At 46.1% G+C, this 27,659-nt stretch overlaps 1 protein-coding gene and 1 long non-coding RNA gene across 2 annotated transcripts in view; one reads left to right on the forward strand and one right to left on the reverse strand.

Annotated features, from left to right (window-relative positions):
* The window catches only part of LOC127608554 (cystine/glutamate transporter-like), a 116,910-nt gene that overhangs the window by 11,027 nt on the left and 78,224 nt on the right, over window positions 1-27,659 (forward strand). The gene's annotated exons all lie outside the window — the stretch shown is intronic.
* On the reverse strand, window positions 7,084-10,656 carry LOC127608633 (uncharacterized). The gene is made up of 2 exons (XR_007964285.1): window positions 8,552-10,656; window positions 7,084-7,274 (listed from the first exon to the last, which is right to left on the reverse strand). It is a non-coding gene; the product is annotated as an uncharacterized LOC127608633 (long non-coding RNA).

Raw genomic sequence — 27,659 nt, forward strand, 5'->3', positions numbered from 1 at the left:
TAATTGCTCATATAAAGGCACATGACTTGGATGCGGAAAAGGCCTTTGACTCAGTCAACCGGTCATATTTATATAAGGTACTACGGAGATTTAAATTCAAGGACAATTTTATAAGAACTATACAGGCTATATACGATATGCCAATAGCAAAAGTAAGGATAAATGGAGGATCTACAGATTTTTTCAATCTAGAAAGGGGATGCCGACAGGGGTGCCATATTTCCCCACTCTTATTTGCCATTTTTATCGAGCCCCTAAGTCAGTGGATAAGGCAGAAAGACGAGATCGAGGGGATAACCGTTGGACAGGATACTCATAAATTAGCCCTATTTGCGGACGATATATTAATATTTCTGGGAAAACCATCTACCTCTTTCCCAGAATTGCTTTCTACGATCAGTGAGTACAGAGGATTTTCGGGATACAAACTCAATATACAGTATTTTCATGACTATAAGGCGCCATTAAAAGTCTTAAATTTTCTCCAAAATGGACAGGACACCTTATGATGCGGAGCGTCTTTTGTATGCGCTGAGTTCCAAAATCTGACTGACAGCCGACACGCTGTTTATATAGAGAAAAGGCGGAAGTGACTTGACAGGCATGCGGCAAATAAGTTGGCCAATCAGGGAAGGGTGGGCGTGTATATATACATATATGGAGAGGGAGACAGAGAGAGAGAGAGAGAGAGAGAGAGAGAGAGAGAGAGAGAGAGAGAGAGAGAGAGAGAGAGAGAGATAGAAGGCAGACGTGAAAGAGGAAAGGCATGCAGCAGTCCGCCAATGGGTGAAGGGTGGGCGTGTAAGTAGACGCTAAAGGGTCACCCCGAGCAGGTACCAACACCTGTATAGAGTGTGGCAATGTGCATTGTTGCAAAACAACTTCGGTTTTGGTTTCTAAAAACCCCCGAAAATAAATTCTACAAAGATACATGCCTATGAAGCTCAGATCAGACTTCAAGCCATCGGTTATGCTTTTGGCATGCGTGCCCATCTCACAGCAGCGGTGAAAAACCAAGTCAAGCAAATGAACTCTGAGCTTGCCGTTATTCCTGGAGGCTTGACTAAAGAACTCCAACCGCTGGACATCGGCATCAACCGGGCGTTCAAAGTAAAGTTGCGAACGGCATGGGAACAATGAATGATCGATGGCAAACACAACTTTACAAAGAGTGAGAGGCAGCGCTGGGCGAGTTACGCCACAATTTGGAAAATGGATTGTGGCTGCTTGGACGAACGTGTCTGCTTGCACTGTTGTTCGAGTTTTTGGCAAAGCCGGCACATTTCTGAGGAGCCACATGGCAATGAGAGTGACTCTGACAACGAGAGGGAACACGGCTTTTTTGATGGATTACCGGTACTTGCACAATTGTTCGATTCTGATACAGAGGATAAGGACTTTGGATTTCTGGGTGATGATTGATCGAAAAACGTGAGTACATTGTACGATGGCTAAATAAAATAAAACGGAACTCAGTTTTGCTTCCGTTGCCTTTTTAAAAACGTGTTTTTAGCTTGTATCTGTATATCTTGGCATGCTACCGTATGCTTCAAGCTAACGTGTTTTTAGTGTGCCCGCATGCATGCCGTATGTATATGTGTAAGCTGGCGTATGTTTTACCACTTTAAAACTGCGGCCAATAATACAGTGCGTTTTGTCTATGTGTCTATGTGTTCTGACACTAGTTTTCATAGTGTCAGAAATAGCACCCATTTCTTAGACTGCGCCCAACCATACGGTGCGGCGAATGGTCGTGAAAATACGATACATAAAACTCAGATATTGTCATTTAAGTACTCTCCGAGCAATGTGATGAGAGATGAATTCAATTTTAACTGGGACTCAGAGTCGATCAGGTCCTTAGGCGTGAATATTCCAAAAGATTTAGATACAATTATGCTTGGAAATTATTCCCCTCTCATTGCCCAAATTAAGGCTGACTTGAACAGATGGAACCTGGTTCCATTCCTTGGATTACTGCAAAGAGTGGAAGCGATTAAAATGAACATGCTACCCAGACTACTATATCTATTCCAGACTCGAGCAATTGACTTATCCAAGGATATGTTCCAAGAGTTGGACAAAGTAATATCGCGATTTATTTGGCAAGGGAAGAGGCCAAGAATTAGATTCAAGACTCTACAATTGGCAAAAAGCAAGGGAGGCCTCTCCCTACCGAATATGTTAAACTACTATAGGGCAACCCAAGTAAAGATTTTGGCCAATATTTGTAATCCGTCCTATAGTGCGAAGTGGAAAGACATTGAATGTCAGCTATCTAGTAATATTCCACTACAAGCAATTATCAGGGACCCTGGTTTGGTCGATTGTCTTAAGAGTGTTAACCCTTAGATAAGAACCTCAATTAAGGTGTGGCACGGAATATTAAAGCAAGACAAAGCCCATATTTGCTTCTAAGATGGATTGAGTATGATTCGGATTTCTTACCAAACAGAATGGATACGGGATTTAAAAAATGGATTTGAAACGGGTTAAAGATATATAGGGACCTCCTTGAGGTGGGCGGGATGCGACAATTCCAAGATCTTAGAAACAATTTCGGATTGAGTAATCAAGATTTCTATCAATTCTTGCAGCTTAGACATTACTTAGAGAGATCTCGACGCACAGGATGGGTCCAACAAAGTGGTTTCGGCTTAATCAAGATTTTCCTACTATCGTATGGGTCAGATCCTGGAAGGGGTACTATATCGAAAATTTACAAAAAGTTGCAGGTACTAGAAGGTGGAGATACAACATATATAAAGAATAAGTGGGCTAAGGAGGGTGGCATTTCAATTCAACTGGAAGCATGGGAGAGAACAATAGCACAGCAATGGAAATGTACATCGGCTCTCTCTTGGAGGGAATTGGGTCAGGTTTTTTAGAGTTCTGCCCCAAGGGACTTCACAAGGAATGAATACAGCGTGTTGGAGATCCTGCAGTAATAGCAGAGCCTCACATTTTCATGTGTTTTGGGAATGCCCGGTCATCTCCAAATACTGGGAAGAGACAAGGGTAGGATTATCGGAACAGTGGTCCTTCCGACCTTTGAAGCCCTGTACTTGGGACTGGAACCTGACTTTACCATTAACTTTGCTCAGAAATATACCTACAACATCTTACTGTTAGCGAGCGGTGGTTGGGGAAATTTTTGAAATGGAGACACTGACATTTACTCTTCGAGGCGAACAAGAGAAATTTGAGACATTATGGGGTACCTGGATAAAATATACTGAAAAGTAAGGAAGTGCTTGAACAGATAGTTGAGTTACCCTCTTGGCCTGATTCCACTCAAGTTTATTTCTGTTTATTATTATTATTTTATTTTATTTCATTACTTTTCTATTCAAATGGCACAGTGCTCAGGACATTGTATATGTGGGAGGGCAGTAATTGTAACCAGTTTCACAGGGATGTCGATGTATGTATGTGCTATTTCGATCCCCGGAACTGGCGGGGTTCTATGTACTTAAACACGTGACCATGTTTTTCTTTTTTCTAAGTGTTTGAAAAAATTCAATAAAAAGTTTCATAACAAAAAAAAACCATTCGTCACAAGGTTTAGTAACGCTAATGTTAACTGTTGATGTGAACTAATGATGACGTGTGTTAAATTCTTTCGTCAAATTGATCGTAGATTACACATGCATCGTCTTGGAAGAGGATGTCAAGCTACGTCAATACTTACCTGCATTAATGATTACCAGTCAATTAATCTTTGCAGTGTAAGATTGGAAAATACTCTGATGATGCCACATGCACATGAGTACACCAGTTTTTGATCCATTTATTTTTTGGAATAAACCTGGAGTACACAGCTGCTGATGTAAAGTTCATTGTTAATGCATAGTTCAAACACTGACCCTTGAAACATTATACTTTTGAGTTACGGAATTCTTGATTATCAATATCAGTCAAAATAGAAAAATGGGTTCCCATGATGAACGTTTACATTTGTTATCGTGGTTTCCCATTGGGTAATCCGACGGAATCGAAAAACGGTTCCCATGAATTTCCGAAATCCTCAGGCCTGCTCCTGAATTATTTAAATTTTTGCAGCATTTGTTTATCATTGTATGTCTATGTTGTTGTTTGTGTTATTATCATATGCAATTGAATAAGTAGACCCTTTCAGAATTCGAAATTTGGGACTCTCTCAATCCATAATAGCACTCATACTTTTCTGATCAGCGAGTCCCTAGGACTCGCTGCCAGTAAACTGTAAAATTATCACTGAGAGATGACTGCTTTTTCTGCAGTCAGTGATTGACTTCTATGCAAATTCATTTCTCAACTTGTGTTCCGTGCAACGTCATGTCTGTTGAGTGTTGATTTACTTCATATTAAGAAACGACTGCACGAAAACATTAATTCATAAAGATATCCTTTATTTGTCCCGCAATGGGGAAATTACAATCAGAATTCAGAAAGGAAAAACGCTGGGTAGGGAGAGGGGAAAAAAAAACACGCTCGGACTATCCTCTTCTGAGGATAATTTAAGTCCAGGATAAAAAAAAAGACCCTAGCACATGAATAAGCATATAACAGTTACAACAAGTCACAAGACATAACATGTATTATATAGTTTCTTTAGCCAATAGGTGTGGACCATGTCCGGGCCTGGTGCTGTCCAGTTCTTCATATCCGAGACTCTTTTCCTGTATCCCTGCCACTGTTATGGTAACTGGGGTCTGTTCATTTATTCATTCATTCATTCATTCATCTTCCTAACCGCTTGATCCTCACTAGGGTCGCGGGGGGTGCTGGAGCCTATCCCAGCTGTCTCCGGGCAGTAGGCGGGGGACACCCTGAATCGGTTGCCAGCCAATCGCAGGACACACAGAGACGAACAACCATTCGCACTCACACTCACACCTAGGGACAATTTAGAGTGTTCAATCAGCCTGCCATGCATGTTTTTGGAATGTGGGGGGAAACCGGAGCACCCGGAGAAAACCCACGCAGGCCCGGGGAGAACATGCAAACTCCACACAGGGAGGCCGGAGCTGGAATCGAACCCGGTACCTCTGCACTGTGAAGCCCACGTGCTAACCACTGGACTACCGGGCCGCCCTGTTCATTTATATGTTCACAAAATATTCTGTATATAATATATAAATGTGTATATGCGTATGAAATGTGGAGTTTGCATGTTCTCCCCGGGCCTGCGTGGGTTTTCCCCGGGTGCTCCGGTTTCCTCCCATATTCCAAAAACATGCGTGGCAGGCTGATTGAACACTCTAAATTGTCCCTAGGGGTGAGTGTGAGCGTGGATGGTTGTTCGTCTCTGTGTGCCCTGTGATTGGCTGGCAACCGATTCAGGGTGTCCCCGGCCTACTGCCCGGAGACAGCTGGGATAGGGTCCAGCACCCCCCGCGACCCTTGTGAGGATCAAGCGGTTCAGAAGATGAATGAATGAATGAATGAATGAATGAATGAATTAATTAATTAATTAATGTATATCCTCATAAAACTTGGTCCTCGTCCCCTTGAAGTCCAAAAATAGGATGGACTAAATAAATGAGAATATGAGGAAAATTAAACCAAGAAAATCAAACTTTGCTTGTGAATTGTGACTCAACCAAAATATACAGTAAAAAAACAACCTCTTACCTTCACATTTGTTGCACAACTTGTGAGGCAATCACTGTCATCATGAGTTTTGTAACCTTCAATGAGACTGTTGCACTCATCAGCAGGTGTTTGACTCACTATTCATGAGCAAACATTTATGTCAGGTGCTGTTCCCAGATGTAACATTTCAGCTCCTTCAACAGATGGTTGATTTTTTTTTTTCAGGCCTCAATAGAAAGGGAGTTCAGAATCGTCCAATGTTAATTTCCATTCGTGGGTGTTTTAGCTGTGTGCTTGATTCACTATCCTGTTGCAAGACCCCTGAGCCAAGGACCAAGCTTCCTCACAGTGGGTGGCACATTTCCCTCGAGAATAGATTGATAGTCTTGAGATTGTACCATGCACAGACTCAAGACACCCTGCACCAGATACAGAAAAACAAAATGTAACGGCCCCTCCTCCATGTTGCACATTGGCGACAGTGTTCCCCCCCCCCCCTTGCTATGCTTCATATTTGCGTTTTTGAACATTGACACATCACAAAAGATTTGTGGCTAATCAACATGCACTTTGGTAATTTCCAGTCATGCTTTTTAATTATTTATTTCTAAAAGTTGTGTCCGCCTTGGTCGCCTACTTTGGCTCGACAACAACAGATGGTGCAATCACATATTGATGTACCCTGACCATATAGTTCCCCTTTTCTTTGCAGGTTGTTCAAGGTTCTTTTGTAACTGTGAGCATAATCTGTCTCTTCAAGTCAAAATAGTTCGAAATACTGATTCATTTGAAAACCACCTTGAAACTTACCAGGTATTTATGTCTTTACTGAATGTATGTATGTTCTCTGGATACATGCCACTCGCCTCAAAAACGTATTCTGCCTTTTTCACATTTCCAAGATTCGCGCATCTTTCAAGGGGACTGAGAGTCACGTGTCAATCAAGTGGGGTGCCACTGGTCCCTGACATGTCAGCAATTTTTCCCCAATATAACCTGCCCTACTCTGCCTCTGTTTGGCTCATCAGTTATCCAACGTAGAGTTGACCAATCTAATCAGCCAAGGCATCAAGTAGCAGCCAATTAAAGCACAGAAGGGTGCGTCAAGGTTTTACCATCCTTGAGCCAAAATGGACAGGGGCGGTATTTACACGTGAGTATGCGCAATGCTGACTGAAAAATAATAGGTATCCTCCGTAATACTGTACACATGTGTACCCTAGACGACACCACTGAGATTTGAGGTCAATCATGTCAAGCTAATGATTTTCCACATTGCGATGCTCAGCATGGATACAAAACAGATAGTAACAGACAAAATCCGACCTGGTCATCACGCCCTGCACTGTGAATGTTGTCACAATCAGGTATCCCAGGCTGAACTGTGGTCTGGTACTAGTGATGTTGTAGTTGCGAACGAGCCGGCTCTTTGACATGAACGATGACACCCTCACACCCATTTTCCCTCTCTCTTGTGTTGTTCTTCTTATAAATGATGAGCCATCATTTTATGAACAAATGAGCCTGAGCTCAACTTTATTACTCAGCATGCATGGTGATCTCTCGTGCTCCCTCGTTACCGGAAGCCTTGTCATATGCTATCAACTCTAATCCCACAGCGCCCTCTGTTGGCTATATGTTTCACAAACACATATCAAGACATTCCCTTTTCTTTATAAGAAAACATACATATCCCGCTTCCTCAACTGGCGGACCGCGATCCACGACCGGATCGCCGACCTCCTCTGTCCGGACCGCCGACCTCCTCTGTCCGGCCCTCCTCTGTCCGGACCGTCGGCGAATTGTATAAAATAATAATTTATAAAGTGATTTTTACGTTATACATTTTATATTTGTGGACTATAATCTGCGCATTACCGCGATCGCTTGTTAAAATTATCCGTTGTATTCTTTGCGTGCACAGATGTAACGCAGAGGACCGCAACAGCGCGACTTTGCGTGTATGTTTGACTCACTGGGGACCCTAGCTGACCAGGGCATGTCGGCGATAAGATGCGCTGATTGGCTCCTCTGAACTGAAGGTGTGGCCATACATAAGCGTCAGCATATACGATGTGCTGATTGGCTCATCTGAACTTAAGGTGTGTCCATACATAAGCGTCAGCACGCGTCTATCCCAAAACACACCCATTCAAAATGGATGATTGCGTCAGGAAACAGACGCATGCGCGACCCCACAGTGTGCTCACAGCTTCAGCCCAGGAGAGCCGCACACAGACAATTAGACAAGACGAATCGCGTGAGGTTTCGATTGTGTGCAGTTCTGCTCCCGTCTCCATCGGGGATCTGAGCAGCTGCTTAATAACAGAACACCGCAACATGGGAAATGAACATCACAATGGCGTCTTCAAATAATATTGCATGCCTCAGACATTGCATTCACCTTTAGTGGAAGAAAAGCACTGCACATTCCTGTGCTCCCTTGTGTCAGTATTTAAAATGGTTCTTAACTCCTCTTCTGATATATTTTTTAAGTGATTTCAGAGGGGATGTGAAAAGGGGAATTGTACAAATGAAAAGGATATTTTTGTTTTCATGTTTAGTATTTATTTTGGTAAAATTAGTATTTTGTTTTTGTTAAATTAAGGGGAAAAAGACAACTACTGTTTAACAAAGTTAAAGTAAAAATGTCTTATTTCCCTAAAAGGGCTATTTCTATTATTAAGCAGGCACAACTTAACAAAATAAAAGAGTTTCTGTGCCTCAACACAATACCTCTCATTATTTGCTGTGTACTGGCAAAGTGAATAATTGTTATTTTCATGCACCCCATTATTGGTTGGTTGTGAAGAGTGTTGATTTGTATAAGCTTGGCTTGACCATACTAAATGGGCATATAGCCCTGCTCCCTCCCCATGACCGCCGTGCATGGGACCGGACCTTGGTCTTATTAAAAAAAAAAAGTGGACCGACAGCATTTCTAGTTGAGGACCACTGATATATATAGTTCCACATACAGTATATGCAAACATGCAAATGTTTTCTTTTTTTTAATTTAAGTTAGCGTAAACAAATTCTTTATTATGAACAACTTTCTCTTCTTTTTTTAAACACCTGTCAATCTTACTAGAACATTTAAATATTTTTTTTCTTTTTCTTTTTTTTTTTTTTACAAATCAAGCCTGACAGGTTTCTTAATGTTACGGTTGGACGTCCTTAGAACAGGTGATGTTGAGGTATCATTCTCTGACGATGGTTCATGACCATTCTCGTTCAGCTCAGTCATGTTGGATTCAGTTGGAGTACACACAACATCCTGAGACTTGGCGTTTCATCGTTTGTCTCTTGGAAATGTTCTTTGGTTTTGCAAAGGTTTCGACGATTTCTCCTGAACACGTTTCCGTCCTCGGTTCTCACTTCGTATGACCTTGGTCCAACTTCCTTGAGTACTATAGCTTTCTTGTTCCACACCTTTTGATCCTGGATTCGAACAACATCATCTTTGACCAGTGGTGGAAGTGTTTTGGGCGCTTCATCATAACGTTGCTTTTGTTTGCTTTTTAGATAGTCCATCTTACTTTGAATGTCTTTGTTCTGTCTCGTTTCTGAATAGCAGGGCAAAGTTGTGCGAAGTTTGCAATTCATTAACAACTCAGCAGGTGATTGGCCACATTCAACAGGTGCGGGCCTGTAACTCAGAAGAGCTAGATACGGATCAGATCTGCTGTCTGTTGCCTTTTTAAGAAGTCGCTTGACAATATGCCCACCTTTTTCTGCTTTACCATTCTTGTGCATGCAGGGGACTAGATGTTACATGACTAAAGCCAAACCGCATTGCGAACTGTTGCCACTGTTACACTGTTGGAATGACAATCCTTTTGTCTCCCAGTAATAGGTAATTTGTAACACTGAGCTCTGACCTGATGCGGTAATACTTTCTTAATGATCCACTCAGCCAGCCTTCTCTCATCTGTGTCATCACCGTCTGCATTTCTGTGTCTTTCATGGTTTCCTCCCTTATTTGTTTGGATTTTGAATCTGAGACCGGCAGGGACACCACTATGAGGTTTACATGAGCCTCGACTTCACTTTCAGTGGAGCTCTGGTGCTCTTGATAGCGCATCTGCTAACACTAGATGTTTGCCTGGTGTGTAAATCAATTCAAAATCATACCTCTGCATTTTCATGACGAGGCCCTGGGTTCTTGGTGACATCTTGCTTAAATTCTTCTTGATGATGGATATTAATGGGTGATGATCTGTCTCAACTGTGAATGTTGGAAGGCCATACACATAATAATGGAAAATGTCCAGTCCATAAGCCAATCCCAAACATTCTTTCTCAATTTGTGCGTATTATGTTTCAGTTCTTGTCATGGATCAAGAAGCATAAGCTACAGGTTTCCAATTTTCACCTTCTGCTTGTAGTCAGACAGCTCCAAGACCGTCTTTGGACGCATCTGTCGAGATTTTCAGTCTTTTTGTTGAATCGTAGTATGCCACAACTGGCGCAGTCGTGAGCGTAGTTTTCAAAACATTCCGCTCTTGCTCATGTCACCTCGTCCATTTAAACTCTGTAGCATCATGAAATAGCTCTCTCATGGCTGATGTTTTCACTGACAGATTCGGAATAAACTTTCCAATGAAGTTAATCATTCCCATGACTCCTAGTACACCCTTTTTGTCTGTGGGGCGAGGCATGCTGAGGATGGCTTTTATTTTCTTTTTATCTGGTTGAATACCTCAGTTGGACAACTTATCCCCCAGAAACATTATCTCCTGGACACCAAACTGACATTTCGCACGATTACGTTCAATGCATTTTCTTCTTTGTTGCACTTTTGCCAGTCTTTCATTGTGTTTCTGTAAGGTTGTGCCCCATATGTCAACATCATCCACATAACAGCAAACCCCTTCAAGTCCTAGCATATTGTCCCTGGTTCTACGAAATATCTCTGACGCTGAGATTATTCCAAATGGCATTCTCAAGAACCTATACCTGCCAAAGGGAGTATTAAAGGCGCAGTATTTTGAGCTTTTCTCTTTGAGCTGTATTTGCCAGAACCCTTGTGCTGCATCAAGCCTTGAGAAGAACATGGCTCCGCCCATTTCACTCACAATCTCACAATCTCACAAACTCATGTCCTGGAGGGCCGCTGTCTTGCATGTTTTCCAAATCTCCCTGTTGCAACACATCTGATTCAAATGATCAGATCATCAGCAAGCTCTGCGGAAGCCTGACATTGAACTTGTTCATTTGAATCAGGTGTGTTGCAACAGGAAGACTTTGAAAACATGCAGGACAGCAGCCTTCCAGGACCTGAGTTTGACACCCCTGATCTACATTGTCTGTGTCACGATGCACCATGCCTACAAAAAATATCTCACTTAAGTCAGTTTCTCCAACTGGTCGCACAGATCCAGATTTTGCTTTCGATAGACATTGCTTGGCAAAGTGATTATTTCCATTACATTTTGCACACTTCTTGCCATAAGCAGGGCACTGTCTGGGCTCATGTTTAGAACCACAACGTTTGCATGAAAATGTATTTTCTGAGCTTTTGTTTTGCCTCACATTTCTCTTAGTTTTGTTTTTGACAACCGCTAGCTTGGCGCCATCTCGAGGACTTGACTCATCGAAGGTCTTGGTGTGGTGTTGAGCTAGCTCTGGAGCATCACACGTTCTTTCTGCCTCCACCAAAGTGAGCTTAGCCTCCCTAAGAAGCCTTTCTCTCGTCCTCTTCTCATATATACCATACACGATTTGGTCACAAATCACTAAGTCCTTAAGATCACCAAACTCAAATGACTTGTCTTTCAGCTTCAAATCCGTGATAAAGCTATCAAAAGTTCCTTCCTGCTGCTGCCCACATGACTGAAACACGTACCTCTCATATACGGTGTTCTTCTGCGGAGAGCAATGAGCATCAAACTTCCCAATAACTTTAGCATAGTCCTTGATGTCGTCAGCTTGATCAAATTCAAAAGTGTTGAAGACTTCAATGGCTTGAGGACGAGCGACAGTGAGTTAGAAGCGCTATCTCTCTCTCTCTCTCTCTCTCTCTCTCTCTCTCTCTCCCCCACTCTATGTCGCTCTCTCTTTTTCACGTGTCTGAAGCGAGGTTTGGCAGTTGCTCAGCTGCCGTGCTCAGAGATGTAGACCGGAAGAGAAAGGAGAGGGGCGAGGAGCTTGGTAGGTACTTCGCGGAATGCACGCTGAGCACATGCTCCATCGCGTCTGCGCAGCAACAGACAAACACTAAATTAGGGTATATCTTGAAAAAAAACATATTTCAAGGCCAGCTGATCCACTGAGCTGGTGGAAATACCGAGATTCCGTCTGTCCCCGTTTGATGAAAGGAATAGGGAGTAGATTGTGCATTGTAGCAAAATCTGTCCCGTCAGAGAGGGTGTTCTCAAAGACTGGACAAATAATTACAGAGAGAAGGAGCCGGATCAGCCCGTCCAAGTTGAAGTATTTTGTTTTGTTGACTGCAAATTTAAAATAAAGCAAGGAGTAGCTTATGTTTGTGTTTACTGCTGCCGTTGCAGTTAATACTCAATATTTTTGTTATGATGCAGCATGTTTGATTGCTGTTGGTTGAAGTTTCATTTTGTTGCTTGTTTATTGTTTGGAGCCTTTTTAATGTTCAATAAAATAAGTAAAAAGCCATTTCTTTGCGTTATAATTGCTATTTGCAGTCAGTAGAGTGCAATATTTGCTTCACCAAGTCAGTTATCAAAATGTATGCTAAATTTGTCATAAATACAAGAAAAGCTAAAGTCAAAAGAGCCATTTGGGAGACAAAAAGAGCCGTCTCTTTTCATTGAGCCGATCCAAATGAATCGGATCACCAAAAAGAGCCAAAAATCCCATCACGATCTGGTACTTCTACCTACGGGGACATGTGTGTACTTTTTATTTTACTGTATATAATAAAACCAGAACAAGATAAAAACGCCAAGACTCGCAATACTCTTGGAAATCAATAAACACACGCACACACACACACACACAAACACACACACACACACACACACACACACACACACACACACACACACACACACACACACACACACACACACACACACACACAAAGAGAGGCACGCATTACATGTGCAAAGGCACTATAGACCTTGATAATTTTGTTCAAAGATATTGCTGGCCACCATAATTATTGCTGGCCACCACTGTCTTAAATTGGCTGAATGAGCTTTGTGAATTTGCCTGATAAATAAGATTGTCACGTCCCGTGCCCGCCAGCAGGTGGCGGGCTTTTCCCTCCGCCAACTGCACACCTGTCCGTTATTTCGGGTTGATTATCTGCCTTTATTAAGAGGCTCTGGCAGTCCACTCACTGCCGGAGAATTCCACGCCGTGCCATTGTTCTCTCGTGCTAATTCCTCTATTGTAGACTACTCGTTGCCTTCTTGCCTTGCGGCCATTACTCTTGCTATTCGCGTTAGTCACTAAATTGTATACATATATATTGCCTAATCATTACTTCCTCGCACTTTGTTTTTTCAGCGAGCGTTTTCGGTTGTTTCCTTATTTCCTGGTCCTTAATTGACCAGCGCTTTTTGTTACTGTTTCCCTGTCGGGCTCTTTCTGTTAGTCATTAAAGACTCTTTTGTTTTTCTGACAAGATCTTTCCGTGTCTGCTTTACTGGGAATCCACCCCTTTATTTTGTTCTGTACGAAGCGATCTGTTCATCGCCTCGGGCAGAACGTGACAGAATTCTCCGGCCACCATGGATCCCACAGACATCGATAAGATATTGTCCGCTCTTTCCCTACAAGAGCAACAGATGAGTCAGCAGGGCCAAGCCATTTCGGAACTCCGCGGCGTGGTCTCCGTGCTGGCTCATCGGTTCGATGATTTCGAACCTCGCTTAGTTCGGGTGGAGGAACGGAGACCACCTCCCCCCGGGGTTCGTCCAACCACCCCGGAAGCGCCCTCCTCATATCCCACTATGTCGAGGGAGCCATCGCTTCCACACCCCCCTCGTTACGGGGGTGAGTACGGGCAGTGTGGACACTTCCTACACCGGTGCTCTCTCATATTTGACCAACAGCCGTCTGGCTACGCTAATGACGCCGCCAAGGTGGCTTATGTTATTAGTCTGTTGACAGGTCCGGCGGCGTCATGGGCGATTGCGACCAGTGACGCAAAGCCGAATCTCCGTTCGTCGTTCCCTGATTTTGTGGCAGCATTTCGTCGGGTGTTCCACCATCCCGTGCGGGGCAGAGAGGCAGAGGGTCGGCTACTCGCCCTCCACCAGGGAAAGCGATCGGTCGCGGACTACTCCATTGAGTTCCGGATCCTGGCCGCACAAAGTGGATACGACGATCGAGCACTGTGTGGACTGTTTCGCCGTGGCCTGAACTCGCAACTCAAGGACGAGCTGGCAGCCCGCGACCACAGCACCGATCTGGAGGAGCTGATCGACCACTCCCTCCTCATGGACAATCGCCTGAGGGAGCGAAGCCGGGAGCGTGGAGCTGATCGGTTTCCGCTTCGACGCACCGCGTACCGTGAGGAACATCGTGGGGTACCGAGCAGCGGGGCTCGGTGACCACTCCCGAGTCCGGGAGACAGCACCCACGGAGGAACCGATGCAGCTGGGAGGCAAGGACGTTGGTGCGGAGGAAAGAAGGCGGCGTCTCAGCGATCGTGCGACGACTGACAGCGTCCAACCATCTCCTCACGCCGCAACCAGCTATTGGCGGTTATGCTATGACCAGTCGTCATTCCATGTCCACCCCGATTACTGTGAGTCACGACCCCGCGCGACACCCTCCGTGTCTAGGCGAGTCGACACGCGACCGGGACACCCCAACAGACTTGAGCTCGAGGGGGAGATATTTGGTGGGTCCCGGTCGAGGCGGGTTCGGGCCCTGGTAGACTCAGGAGCAGATGACTGTTTAATGGACACCAATCTCACATCCGAGCTGGGTTGTTTTTTGGAAGAATTGATCGATAAGAAGCGGATTCGTGATCTTGATGGGCGTCTCCTGGCGGTAGTAACGCATAGAACGGAGCCGCTAAAACTTCAACTCTCCGGCAATCATATCGAGCATCGCCGGTTTTACGTAATGCGGTCCCGCAACGCTCCGATCATCCTCGGATTACCATGGTTTAAGACACATAACCCTGTGATTTCCTGGGCGCGCCCAGCAATAGATAGCTGGATCCAGTATTGTTATCAGCACTGTTTACAATCAGCCGTCGGGAAGCACGAACGCGTCACATCCCCCGAGGAGATCTGCCTTGACGGAGTGCCGGATTGCTATCGGGATCCAAGGGAAGTATTCAGCGAGGATCGCGCGCGCTCCTTGCCCCCACACCGCCCCTACGATTGCGCTATAGACCTGCAGGCGGGCGCTCCGTTGCCGACCTCGCGGCTGTATCAGGTATCCCAACCCAAGCGCGAGGCGTTGACGGAGTACATCAACAGCTCGCTCGCTGCAGGTATCATTAGACCATCACGTTCACCGTTAGGGGCGGGTTTTTTCTTCGTGGGGAAGAAAGACAAGACCCTGCGACCCTGCGTAGACTATCGGGGATTAAATGAAATCACAATCAAGAATAGATACCCACTACCCTTGTTGGACTCCGCCTTCGCCCCACTGCAATCAGCCACCGTCTTCTCAAAACTAGACTTGCGCAGCGCTTACCATTTGGTTCGCATCCGGGAGGGTGACGAATGGAAAACCGCTTTTAAGACCCCTCTGGGCCATTTTGAATACCTGGTTATGCCTTTTGGACTGACAAACGCTCCTGCCGTATTCCAGAACCTGATCAACGACATTTTAAGGGACAGGATTAACATTTTTTGTTTCGTTTATCTTGACGACATTTTGATTTTTTCCCGGTCATTACACGAACACCAGCAACATGTTAGGCTGGTGCTACAACGTCTACTGGAGAACCGGCTCTTCGTCAAGGCAGAAAAGTGTGAATTCCATGTTCCCGTCATCTCCTTCCTGGGGTTCATTATAGAACAGGGCAGGTTACGAGCGGACCCCATTAAGACGCGTGCGGTCACTAATTGGCCGGTTCCTACCAATCGCAAGGAACTGCAGCGCTTTTTGGGGTTCGCCAACTTCTACAGACGTTTTATCCGCGGTTACAGGCAGAAGGCGCTTCCCTTAACCCGCCTTGCGTCCGTCAAAATCCCATTTAAGTGGGACCCGACCGCGGATGCGGCGTTCGCTAACCTGAAGGCGGCATTTACTAGTCCCCCCGTACTACAACATCCTGATCCTGATCTTCCCTTTATCGTAGAGGTGGACGCCTCGGATTCAGGGGTGGGTGCGGTGCTGTCCCAACGTTCTCCGGTCGACCAGAAGCTGCACCCCTGCGCCTTCTTCTCCCGTCGACTCAGTGCTGCCGAATCCAATTACGACGTGGGCAACCGTGAACTGTTGGCAGTTGTGACCGCCTTGCAGGAGTGGTGGCACTGGCTCGAGAGGGCAAAGGAACCTTTCACGGTCTACACGGATCATAAGAACCTCGCTTATCTCCGCTCCGCCAAAAGTCTAAACGCCCGTCAGGGCCGGTGGGCCCTGTTCCTCACCAGGTTCGACTTTGTCCTTACCTACTCTCCCGGGTCCAAGAACACCAAGCCCGACGCCCTTTCCCGTCTCCACGAACCTGCGGGGAGGGACCGGTCCCCGGAGACCATCTCCCGACCCAGTGCATCGTGGGGGCCGTCCAATGGGAGATTGAGCAGCGGATCCAGGCAGCCCTGGTTCAGGTGCCGGCGTGGTGCCCAGCGGGGAGGCTGTTCGTGCCTCCGCCCCTGCGATCTGAAGTTCTGCAGTGGGGACATGGGTCCAAGGTGGCATGTCACCCTGGGGTGAACCGGACGGTGCAACTCGTCGCCCAGCGGTTCTGGTGGCCGGAGCTCCGTAGTGACGTGACGGAGTTTATCAATGCCTGCACCTCCTGCGCCTGCGGCAAGTCGTCCCATCAACCTCCGGCGGGACTGCTCCAGCCGTTGCCCATTCCTCCTCGCCCTTGGTCCCACATCGCTCTGGACTTCATCACGGGCTCTTCCTCCTTCCCGGGGTCGAACTGTCGTGCTCACGATCGTGGACCGCTTCTCCAAGGCAGCTCATTTTGTGCCTTTGTCCAGGTTGCCGTCGGCGCTGGAGACCACCGACCTCCTTGTCAAACACGTCTTCCGTCTCCACGGCATTCCAGCGGACATTGTGTCGGATCGGGGGCCCCAGTTTGTGTCTCGTGTCTGAAAGCGGTTCTGCCGGTCCCTCGGAGCTACGGCCAGCCTGACCTCGGGATACTACCCCCAGTCCAATGGACAGGCTGAGCGCGCCAACCAGGATCTGGGGGCGGCCCTGCGCTGTGTGTGCCTCCACCGTCCCGCATCCTGGGTCGACCACCTACCCTGGGTGGAATATGCACACAACACCCTTGTCTCTTCCGCCACAGGCAGATCGCCATTCATGACGGCTTACGGTTACCAGCCGCCACTGTTCCCGTCCCAGGAGGGGCAGGTGGAGGTCCCTTCTGTACAGCACCACCTTATGCGGGCCCATCACATGTGGAAGGAGGCCCGGGCTGCGTTGTCCCGCACTGCGACCCGGAACCGGCAGATCGCAGATCGTCGTCGACGCCCGGCGCCCTCATATGTAGTGGGACAGAAGGTGTGGCTGGCAACGAGGGATCTTCGCCTGGCCGGCACGTCTGCAAAGCTGGGACCCCGATTCACTGGACCATTTGAGGTCGAGGCCGTCATCAGTCCCGTCGCAGTCAGGCTCCGGCTACCGGCCACCATGAGGGTTCACCCCGTGTTCCACGTCTCCCTGCTCAAGCCTGTGTCTTCCAGTACCTTGGGGCCTTCTCCCGCTCCGCCACCACCTCCGCGGGTGGTCGATGGTGGCCCGCTGTACGCGGTGCATGCCATCCTGGACTCTCGGCGCAGGGGCAGGGGTTTCCAGTACCTGGTCGACTGGGAGGGCTACGGGCCGGAGGAGCGGCAATGGGTGCCCCGCTCCTGGATCCTTGATCCGTCCCTTTTGCGCAACTTCCACACTGCTCATCCGTCCCGGCCGGGTAGTCCGCCGGGACGGATGAGTCACGTTCATCGCCTCGGGCAGAACGTGACAAAGATAAGATAAGATATTTTTATTTGACCCACACTGGGGAAATTTACAGTCTACAGCAGCAAGAAATGTAGACTATGTGAATATGAGTAAAGGTACACTGTCAAACATTTCTATATATTTATGTGTGTGTGTGTGTGTGTGTGTGTGTGTGTGTGTGTGTGTGTGTGTGTGTGTGTGTGTGTGTGTGTGTGTGTGTGTGTGTGTGTGTGTGCGTGTGTATGTGTGCGCGTGTTGTAATTGTGAAACAGGAGACTCTACCAAGAGCATGATGGGGGAACATTTGCATAATGTGCGTGGAAAGATGCCTCAGAATTTAGTTTTAATCTTGTAAATAGTGACCCTGCAAACTTCAGTCTTTGCCATATCTTAGTCTGAGAGTATGTTGCGACTACAAATTCCATCACTTGTTTGTAAATGTGATCAGGTGTGAGATGTAGTTTTACAAGGGTCTTTTCCAAATCTTTTTTTGATGTACCGGTAGCTTTAGTTGACATCGATAACTTATCAGTTAATGCTGATATGACATCAGATGTGTCCCATTGGCCCATGATTCTATGCTATTTGTCCAGTACAGCAGTACAGCATTATAAAACAGGGATGTTTAATTGTAGTTAGTTTCCATTTTGAAATGCTTTTGGTTGCTTTGATTTTTAATTGTATCGGTTTTAATTGAGATTTAATTAGATTTATTAGTTTTAGTCTTGTTTTTTTAAATGTTGTATTTATTGTGTGCAAGATTAAAAAGACACCACAGTAATATTGATTACTACTCAACAACAAAAATACAATTTTTAAAACATTTGAAAAACAACCATCCACAAATCAAATACAGGTACAGTAGAACAGTCCACAAACTTAGAAGTACAATCCAATAAGTGCTGTGGATAATACTTCACAGGGAAGATGAATCACAACATTAATGTCTTAAAGCTTGGATGGTCTTGCCTTACATTACTTGTTTGGCAAAGTATTGCACACATGGCACAACGAGCCACTTTTCCAGGATGCTTTTCTCTGTTTATCGTAATCAAATTGGACAGATGGACGGCTAGATCAATAGATGAAAATTGCTTGTGGTTACTTTGGCAGAAACTTAAGTCTGCTTGAAATGTGTTGTGTTTTTTTCATACATGAAGCCAAAAAAGGAGAGCACTTGCTATGGAGCGACACGTTTCGGCGTGAGCTAAGTTACAGAAGCAGGACAGACACAATCAACGTGTCAACTCGCGGCATGTCGGGTCACCGCTGAGTGGCGATGTCCTCTGGCGGCGCTTGTTTAGTGGCTGTTGTTAGATGACATCTCTTAGAGGTGCCACACAGTGAAAGGAAAACAATTCGCTGATAGCTGTTCGATTATTGATGCTCTCTCTCTGCCAACCACGTGGCACAAACCTCCCCTGTTGGTTCAAGCATTCCAAGAAAACTTCTCAACTCTGTTGCATTCGTTGGCTCCAGCTGTCAAGATTCGGTTTATGGACCAACAGGTGGCACTGTAGGGCTCCCCCGGCAGCTGCACACCTGTTGGTCATAGGTAATTAGGGCCTTAAAAGGACTCTCAGCCCGAACACTCAGTGTCGGGTCATTGTTGCTTCTTGCTACTGTCATGTTTGTTTGTTTGCTGTTCCTTTGCTGCTGTCATGTTTGTTCTAGTATTGTTTTGGTTATTGATAGTTTTTGTTAAGTTATGGGTTTTGTTTGTTACTTTGGACTTTGTTTTCACGTGGCTTAGAAATGTCACCTCTGACTTCGACAGTTCACACTTCTTGACGTTGAGAGTGATGCCTGCCTGCTGGATCTTCTCCAAAGTAGCATGCAGGCGGGCATCATGCTCCTCCTGTGTTCGGCCCCATATCAGCACATCATCCATGTGGCAAACAACACTGTCCAGCTCTTCTGTAACCTCTGTTACGAAAGTGCTCAGGGACGGAGGCTATCCCGAAAGGTAGCCACTTGAAGTAATAGCACCCGAAGCGTGTGATAAATGTTGTCAGCGTCACCGAATTGGGTGTTAGGGGTATTTGCCAAAACCCCATTTTTGCATCCAGCTTACCCAAAAATTCTGGCTCTGGCCAGCATGCCCGGTATTTCCTCCACTGATGGCAGGATATAAGTTTCTCTGCGCACAGACTCGTTGAGTTTGGTGAGATTGATACAGATGCGTACGGCACCTGATTTGTTGCGCACCACCATGATGCGAGTGCTGTTGGCTCTTCGATTCTGCTTATCACCCCGAGTCGTTCCATTCAGGATAGCTCTTGCTTAACTTTGTCCAGTAATGGACATGGAATCCCCCTTGTTGTTTTTAATGAGAAAAGTTCAGCCCCTGGTTTTAGCTTGATGTTGTAACGGTTTCCGCATGTCTCAGAGCCCAGTGCATATTTTAGGATGGTTCTCCTTCAATGTCGCCATAGTAACACTGCCTAGGCGTATGGCGAGCCCCAGCCTGCAGCTCACAAATCTCCCCAGCAACGCGGTATGCACGTGACGAGCAATGTAAACATCTACTCCTCCTCAACTTTCCTCAGCAGCAGCCTGGCGACGCACACGGCCTCAAGCGGGCTCCTCCCTGGTCCCAGGAGTCACTTTGTCGCATTTCTGAGTATATGTAGATTGTTTCTGTACGTGCTCTTGAACATTTTGTGTGGCAGAGCAGTGATATCGGCGCGTGTATCGATTTTGAACATCACACTGCGCAGATTAATGTCGATTTTGACCATCCACGGGTCACAGCCTGTTGTAACACTGCCGAGGAGGACCTCCTCCTCATCCTCGTCTTCTTCGTCCCCTGTAATTTCGTACGCGGATTGAAACTTGCACACACACTTAAAATGTCCCTTCCTCCCGACATTTTGCCTCATGAGCGGGCGGGCACCCGCAGCGGCTCCTCTTGTTTTATGTTGCCTTTAGAGGGAAGAAATTTAATCGGTGCTTTATGTTGCATATACAGCACATTTGACAATAAAGTTGTACTTGACTTGACTTTACAATCACATTTTGGATAGGATAGAAAGCTGTCTCATTTCTGACACACTGACTTGTGCACCCCTTTCCTTGCTGTAGTGAGTACAGTGGGACTTGTTTATTTGGCTATTAGCATAGTCAGGTGTATTTTTAGCAGTCTTTAAATTGCTCTTGAACACTCTGTCAACAGATTCTGCACCACTTGCCTCCGAGTTGGTGTCCCCTCGCAGATAAGATCTGCATGCATTCAGTCCCCTGTCCTGCAGTCCAACAACAATTCTGTCTCTGATCAGTTCTTTATGCAGCGACCCATAGCTACAATGCTCTGCCAGCATATATTGCAGTGACCAACGGATCCACACTCTCCCTTCTCTTCTGATAGCTCATATTGAATATAGCACGCTCAAAGATTACGTTGTTCTTGACAACAAAAAAAGTTTTGGAGTCCCCCTCGCACTTTTTGGCATGTGCACCGTTGAACCTCTGTCAAATTCAACCTGCGTAGTATATCATCAGCCTCGTCACCCATGCAATAAATCAGTGTGTTTACTTGTTTTTCTTGAATCTTTTCGGAATCAGGCGGAATCTTTTGAATCTCCAGATCCATTTGTCCCATTCCTTCGGTTTTGAAAAGTCAAAGGGCTCCGGTGGCTGGATGTTAAACATGGCGCACAGCCCTGCGGTGACGACTGCTCCCGCAGTCTGTTAGCTCCATTCGCCCGCGCCGAGGATCCTTCCTCTCCGTCGCTCATTTCGCCTTTCCCTCTTTACCGCCGTGTACAAAAGGTCCTCTTCACCCACTCCACGTCAACTACAGGACTTCTGACACAATTTGTGTTATCAAATGAGGCACACGTGAGTCCAGCTGTTGTGTTAACGTGGATAACTTTTATATAACTTCCAGACGCGTGTATGCCTCCCCCTAGTCACTCTCTCGTCCCCCGCTCTCGACACACACCCATGACGTAATTGTCCTGCAACTCTGTAGTCTTTGTTGTACACGATTACACCACAATACTGTATTTTAAAAAATGCCTAATGACTCAGAGGATTTGTACATGGCTGTACATATGATTGCTTCTCTGCGCCGACATTGACCAATGACAACATGAGTGGATTTATCCCATGAGCTGATTGGCTAGATGCCCCACCCACCCCTTCCCTTGTGTCTCATTGCGTGGTTGACTCTGATCAGTGTCTCATCATGTGGTTGCCTTTGACAGCGTCTCCTCAGCTGTGGACTCTCTGATCAGTCTCTTCATGCTGTTGTGTTTGCTTCGAACAAACAAGAGAGAAAGAGAGGGGGTGATTGTCCAACAAAAGCAGCACGTCTCTCTTCATCTCCTCCTCCTTAATACCGATTAATTATCTTATCACAAACTCATCTGCTGCATGCGGATAGCTTCCGAGGAGTCATCTGGAGGCTAATGGCGGCTACACTGTCAGAGCGTCATAAAGTGAGAGCAACGTCACTTCACCTCTAACAGGAGGCAATGCTGATGAATGTTAATTACAGTATAAGGTTTTATAATGACAGATTCAAGTAAAAATGGTCACTGCTGTAATATGTATGTATGTTCCTGAGGCTGCTGAGGAAGCATGGCCTGCCACAGGAGGTGCCACGACAGTTCTACACGGCAGTCATCGAATCAATCCTGTGTTCTTCCATCACGGTTTGGTTTGGGGCCGCCACAAAAAAGGACAAAATCCGACTTCAACGGACAGTTAGGACGGCAGAAAAAAATCGTTGGCACCGCCCTACCCACTCTTGAGGACTTGCACACTGCAAGAATCAAGACAAGGGCACGGAAAATCCTCCTGGATCCCCCGCACCCTGCCCACCACCTTTTTCAGCCACTTCCCTCAGGCAGACGCTACAGATCCATGCGCACCAAATCCAGCAGACACTTAAACAGCTTCTTCCCTCTAGCCATTAACTCCTTAAACAGTCACTGACATAGTCACTCTTCTTGCACCACAAAATGGTACTACAAAACTACTGGTTACTCTAAAATGGTTCAATGATTTTGTTGTTTACGATGATACTAGTGCAGCGTGTTATACCGGAGACAAATTCCTTGTGTGTTCTACATACTTGGCCAATAAAGATGATTCTGATTCTGATTCTGATGTAAAGTATAAATAGTGTTTACATATTTTAAATATGCTGGCACCCACATACACGTACACGAAAATGAACGCGTGCCACCTGCTGCCGAATACGGAACATGACACAAATAGGCCAATTATAGGCACCTCACTTATGTCAGTTGATTGTGTGCCTAAAGGAGGTGCCATGACCAAATTCTGCTGAATATTTGGTCAACTCCAATGGTGGGCGAATAATTAGCCGCCACGTGAGACACACAGTTTTACACATGCTTGCTTGTCTCGCTCACACGCACATGCACATACACAAGTCGAGGCCGCTTTATTTACAGTATATTGTATAATATATACTGGAGCTGTCAAACGATTAAAATAAAATTAAAGATGCAACTGTCATAATTAACTCAAATTCACCAAAAAATAATGCGGGATTACTCACGCATTTTTTATCGTTTCTGAATTTCTTTTTTTTTGTCCTATTTTTCCCAATTTTAATGCTCTCATCAAACTGGAGTCATGAATCCGTTTTATATGTGCAAAATGCAACTATTTACTGAAATAACAATTTCGATTTTCAATTAGCTCGGAAGATGAATGAATGAATGAATTTTACATGAACATTTTTCACTTGGAGCAGTTATTAACTACGGAGCACCGAAGGGGACATAGAAGGCAAAAAAAACTTGATTCAACAACTTCAACAAACAAAACCCAAACTTAACAAAAAAAGTCATGCGAGATCTCGCAAAGTATTCTTTATTTTTTTGATTTTTAATGCTGGTTGACGTGCTTCCAGGTCGTACGTGCTTCCGGGTCATCGTACGTGTAACCGAAAACATCAATTATGGAGCGTGTTCAACCGTTCATGAGTTTAATAGAATTTTAGTTTGAAATTGGCTTGAAATACAAAGACATTAAATCTGTTATTGATGTTAAGTATAGTTTCCAAATAAGCGAAAGACATTTTAAGCGAGTGCTTAACCAAAGAGCACTATTTCGTCGGAAAACGTTCAATGACTTGGGTGTCCTGGTTGACTTCATTCGCAATCAATTGCAGCATTTCGGACAACTACACGGTTACAGGTGGATGTACAGTAAGTGCAGAGAATATGAAAATGGTCACGTTAAAGGCCTCCAGCGTTTCCTGGTGCCAATACCGCCAGCCAGCACTCTTGACAGTTACTTGGATGGAGCCAGTACCGCCATTTAAAGAACTGAATATTGGTGGCGGTTTCTTCGCAGCCAGTGCATGGAGTTCTGGTTATCCCTCTTCACAGACCTCAGAGACAATGGCTTCTTTGACGGTGGATTTCTGGACAAAAACATCCTACAATTTTGTTGCATGGGACTTATTCTACTATATTATATTATATTATATTAATACAATAATAGGTTATTATATTATATAATATTGCCCAAGATGGCCGCTTGTGCAGCAGTGTGTTCGGCGACCCTCCTGTCATTTCTGGATTTCTTTTACTTTTCGCAATCCTTGTTACCTCCCTAACAGCGTCTCGGTTGGTTTATGATCGCCGATCGTTGTTATTGATTCAACAACACGTCGGACATTCGGCCGCGTTTTGGCAAGACGGTGGTCAAAAGACGCTAGCTCCGTTCTTGGCTAACCTGCCAGCTAATCTCTTCCGCGTTCGCTCGCCCCCTTCACAGAAGCGCCGCTACCATCGCCGCCGCCGCCGCCGCTCGTGAAGCTAAAACAGGATCTGAGACACACTTCGATCGCTCCGGCGTGATGTGCCCTCGACCCCGTCGCCTCGTGCTTGCTAACAGTCGTTGGCTCTCCCATCGCGCCACGGCATTTCTACCCTCCACGCCTTTCTCGGGGAGGAATCCAGCGAAAGCTTTTGAGGGAATTCCCCCGGGCTCGGCGATCGGAAGAGGCAATCCCTCCCGTTGCTACTCCCACAAGGATCGCGTTGTTAAACGCCCGGTCGCTGACGAACAAGACCCATATTCTGAGGGAGTATTTCCTTTCCAATTACTTGTATTTCCTGTGTCTGACGGACACTTGGGCCGGTACTGGTGAGTACAACGCTTTGCTTGAGTTGTTGCCACCTGACCCGTGGTTTCAGGCCCATTTCCAAAATTCTGGAAAAAGTGGTGCACATGCAGTTGAAATTTTTCTTGGATGAACATAACATCTTGGAGGTACAGTCAGATTTCAAGACGACGCATAGCACAGAGTAGGCCCTGTTACGCATTTCTAATGACATCCTCCTGGCAAATGACTTTGGAGACCATGTGTGTCTAGTTTTATTGGACCTAACTGCAGCAATTGATACAGTGGATCACAGTATTCTGCTGACTCGTTTGCAGCACTTGGTGGGCATTGGCGGCAGTGCTCTCGAGTGGTTTAGGTCCGATCTAGCTGACAGAACCTTTTGTGTCAGCCTTGGCTGCTCTGAGTCACGCACTGCTACCCTGTCATGTGGTGTTCCACAGGGCTCAATTCTGGGGCCTCTGCTGTTTTCGCTGTATCTGCTCCCATTGGGTTCCATCTTAAGGAAACATGATATTCCCTTCCACTGCTATGCAGATAACTGCCAAATCTATGTCTCACTGCGCAAGAAAGACGCCCTCATTAAGGCCACTCCTATCCTGTCTGGAAGAAATCAAAACCTGGATGGCACAAAATTTCTTGAAATTCAATGAAAAGAAGACAGAGGTGATATTGTTTGGTCCAAGTGGCCCTTGTACATTCCATCCTGTAGATTTGGCCCCCCTGTCTCCTTATCTTAAGTCAACAGTCTCAAACTTGAGCCTTAAACTGGACAGTGATTTCAAACTCGATCGGCAAATTGGTGCCGTTGTTAAATCCAGCTTCTTTCACCTTAGACAGCTGGCTAAAATAAAACCTCTCCTCTCACATGAACACTTTGAGACAGTAATTCATTCCTTTGTCATATCCCGGCTCGATTACTGCAATGCCCTTTACTTTGGAGTCAGCCAGTCCTCAATTAACCGCCTTCAGCTGGTCCAGAATGCCGCTGCCCGCCTCTTGACTGGTACTCATAAGAGGGAGCACATAACTCCTACTCTGACATCCCTTCACTGGCTCCCCATACAAATTAGAGTTTTTTTCAAGATCCTCTTATTTGTTTTCAAATCTCTTAAATGATCTCGCGCCACCTTAATCTCTGAGCTCATCCGCCCCTACACACCTGCCCGGCGCCTCAGGCCTGTGAACCAGACATTATTAGAAATACCAAGAACTAAACTGAGGCTCAGAGGGGATCGAGCCTTTTCTGTTGCTGGTCCCTCTCTCTGGAATGACCTCCCACTGAACATTCGGCAAGCCTCCTCGCTGCCCATCTTCAAAACCCTCCTCAAAACTCACATGTATTCTTTGGCATTCGACTCAGCATGACTTAGATTTGTTCTTGGTTTTACTGTTTGGTGCTTTCTACCGCCTTTATTACCAATTTTTCTTACTGTTTATTGTGCATGTTAAATTGCTCCATGTACAGCACTTTGTATGCACCGATGGCTGTTTGAAAGTGCTCTATAAATACTGTTGACTTGACTTATTCAGGTGAGTTCATACATTCTGATAGACTCATTAATTAAATGTGTATTTTTGTATGTAAGAGTGAGTTGATGGGAAAGTGGACAAGAGCACGAAAGAAGGAAAGAAGATATAGTGTGTTGTCACAGGGTGAAGGTGAAGGAAAAGTGGGGAGTGGGGAGATGTGGTACACATGAGAGGGGAGGAGTGAGACAAAAAAAGCACCTTCATGATAAAATTTCTTGCTCATAAAAGCTGATATGACTGTGCAACTCTTATTAAATCTGTCTGTATCTTAATTTCAACAGGATGAGTTGGATGACATGGCCCTAGTTTGGCCCCACAACCCTCCTTAAATAAAAGTCAGGCGAGGGCCCTTTTAGGACCCTATACGTGGCGCGACGAGGTGGGAAAAAGGTTCCCCAGGGGGCGAGTTGGGGATGGTAAGAAGGAAGCGCAAGCAAGGCGGGATGGACCAAAGACATGTGGTAGGGTGGGTGAAAGACAGACTGGTGGGGATTCACCCCCATCCAGGCCCTGAAAGCAAGAGGGGAGCAAGGAGCAGAAACAATAAAAGAAGAGAGAGGAATGAAAGAAGGGGAGAGAGGAGGAGAGGAAGGGCGGGACGGGAAGGGGGAAACAGAACTGAGGCTCGGGACAAGAACGGTGAACGAGTGATAGTCACATGGAATGTGAGGAGATTGAGTGTGAGAGAAACATTTAGAAAGCGGTTGAGGAGAGTAGCAGAAAGAGTCAACAAAGAAAACTGGGAAGTGGTGCTGATGACGGAACTAAAGGCAGACGAAGCCGGGGTGCTGTGGTTGGGTGAGGAGGATGAACAGGTCGTGCTGGTTCATGGGAGGAAAGCCGGAGTGATGCTGAGGGGAACGGCATTGAGGGCGTGGATAGAGGAAGGACAGCAGAAGTGGCTGGGAGAGAGAGTGGTGGCGGTGGTGCTAGGAGGGCTCAGGTTGGTATCGGTCTACCAACCGAGCTGGGGAACGGACAAACGAGAGATGGAGAGATGCCGACGAGATATGGGGAGTCAGGTGGGAATGGGAGGGAGGGAAAGACTGATAATTGGAGGAGACTTCAATGCGAGTGTGGGAACGAATGTGAAGATACGAGGAGTGTGTGGGGGGCATGGGTTGGGGAGGATGAATGAAGCCGGAAGGGATCTAATAGAATGGTGTCGGGAGCACGATCTGGCATATGTTAACAGCTATAGGAGGTTTAGAAGGAGGGTGACGTGGCGACACATGGCAAGCGGGAAATGGTATGAGTTGGATGGATTTCTGGTGAAAGGGAATGAGAGACATCGCATGGTGAAAAGGATGTGGACTATGAGTGAGTATGAATTGTCAGACCATAGACCGGTGTGTATGAAGGTGAA

The sequence above is a fragment of the Hippocampus zosterae genome, chromosome 1 (genome assembly GCF_025434085.1).
Source record: "Hippocampus zosterae strain Florida chromosome 1, ASM2543408v3, whole genome shotgun sequence".
Lineage (NCBI taxonomy): Eukaryota > Metazoa > Chordata > Actinopteri > Syngnathiformes > Syngnathidae > Hippocampus > Hippocampus zosterae.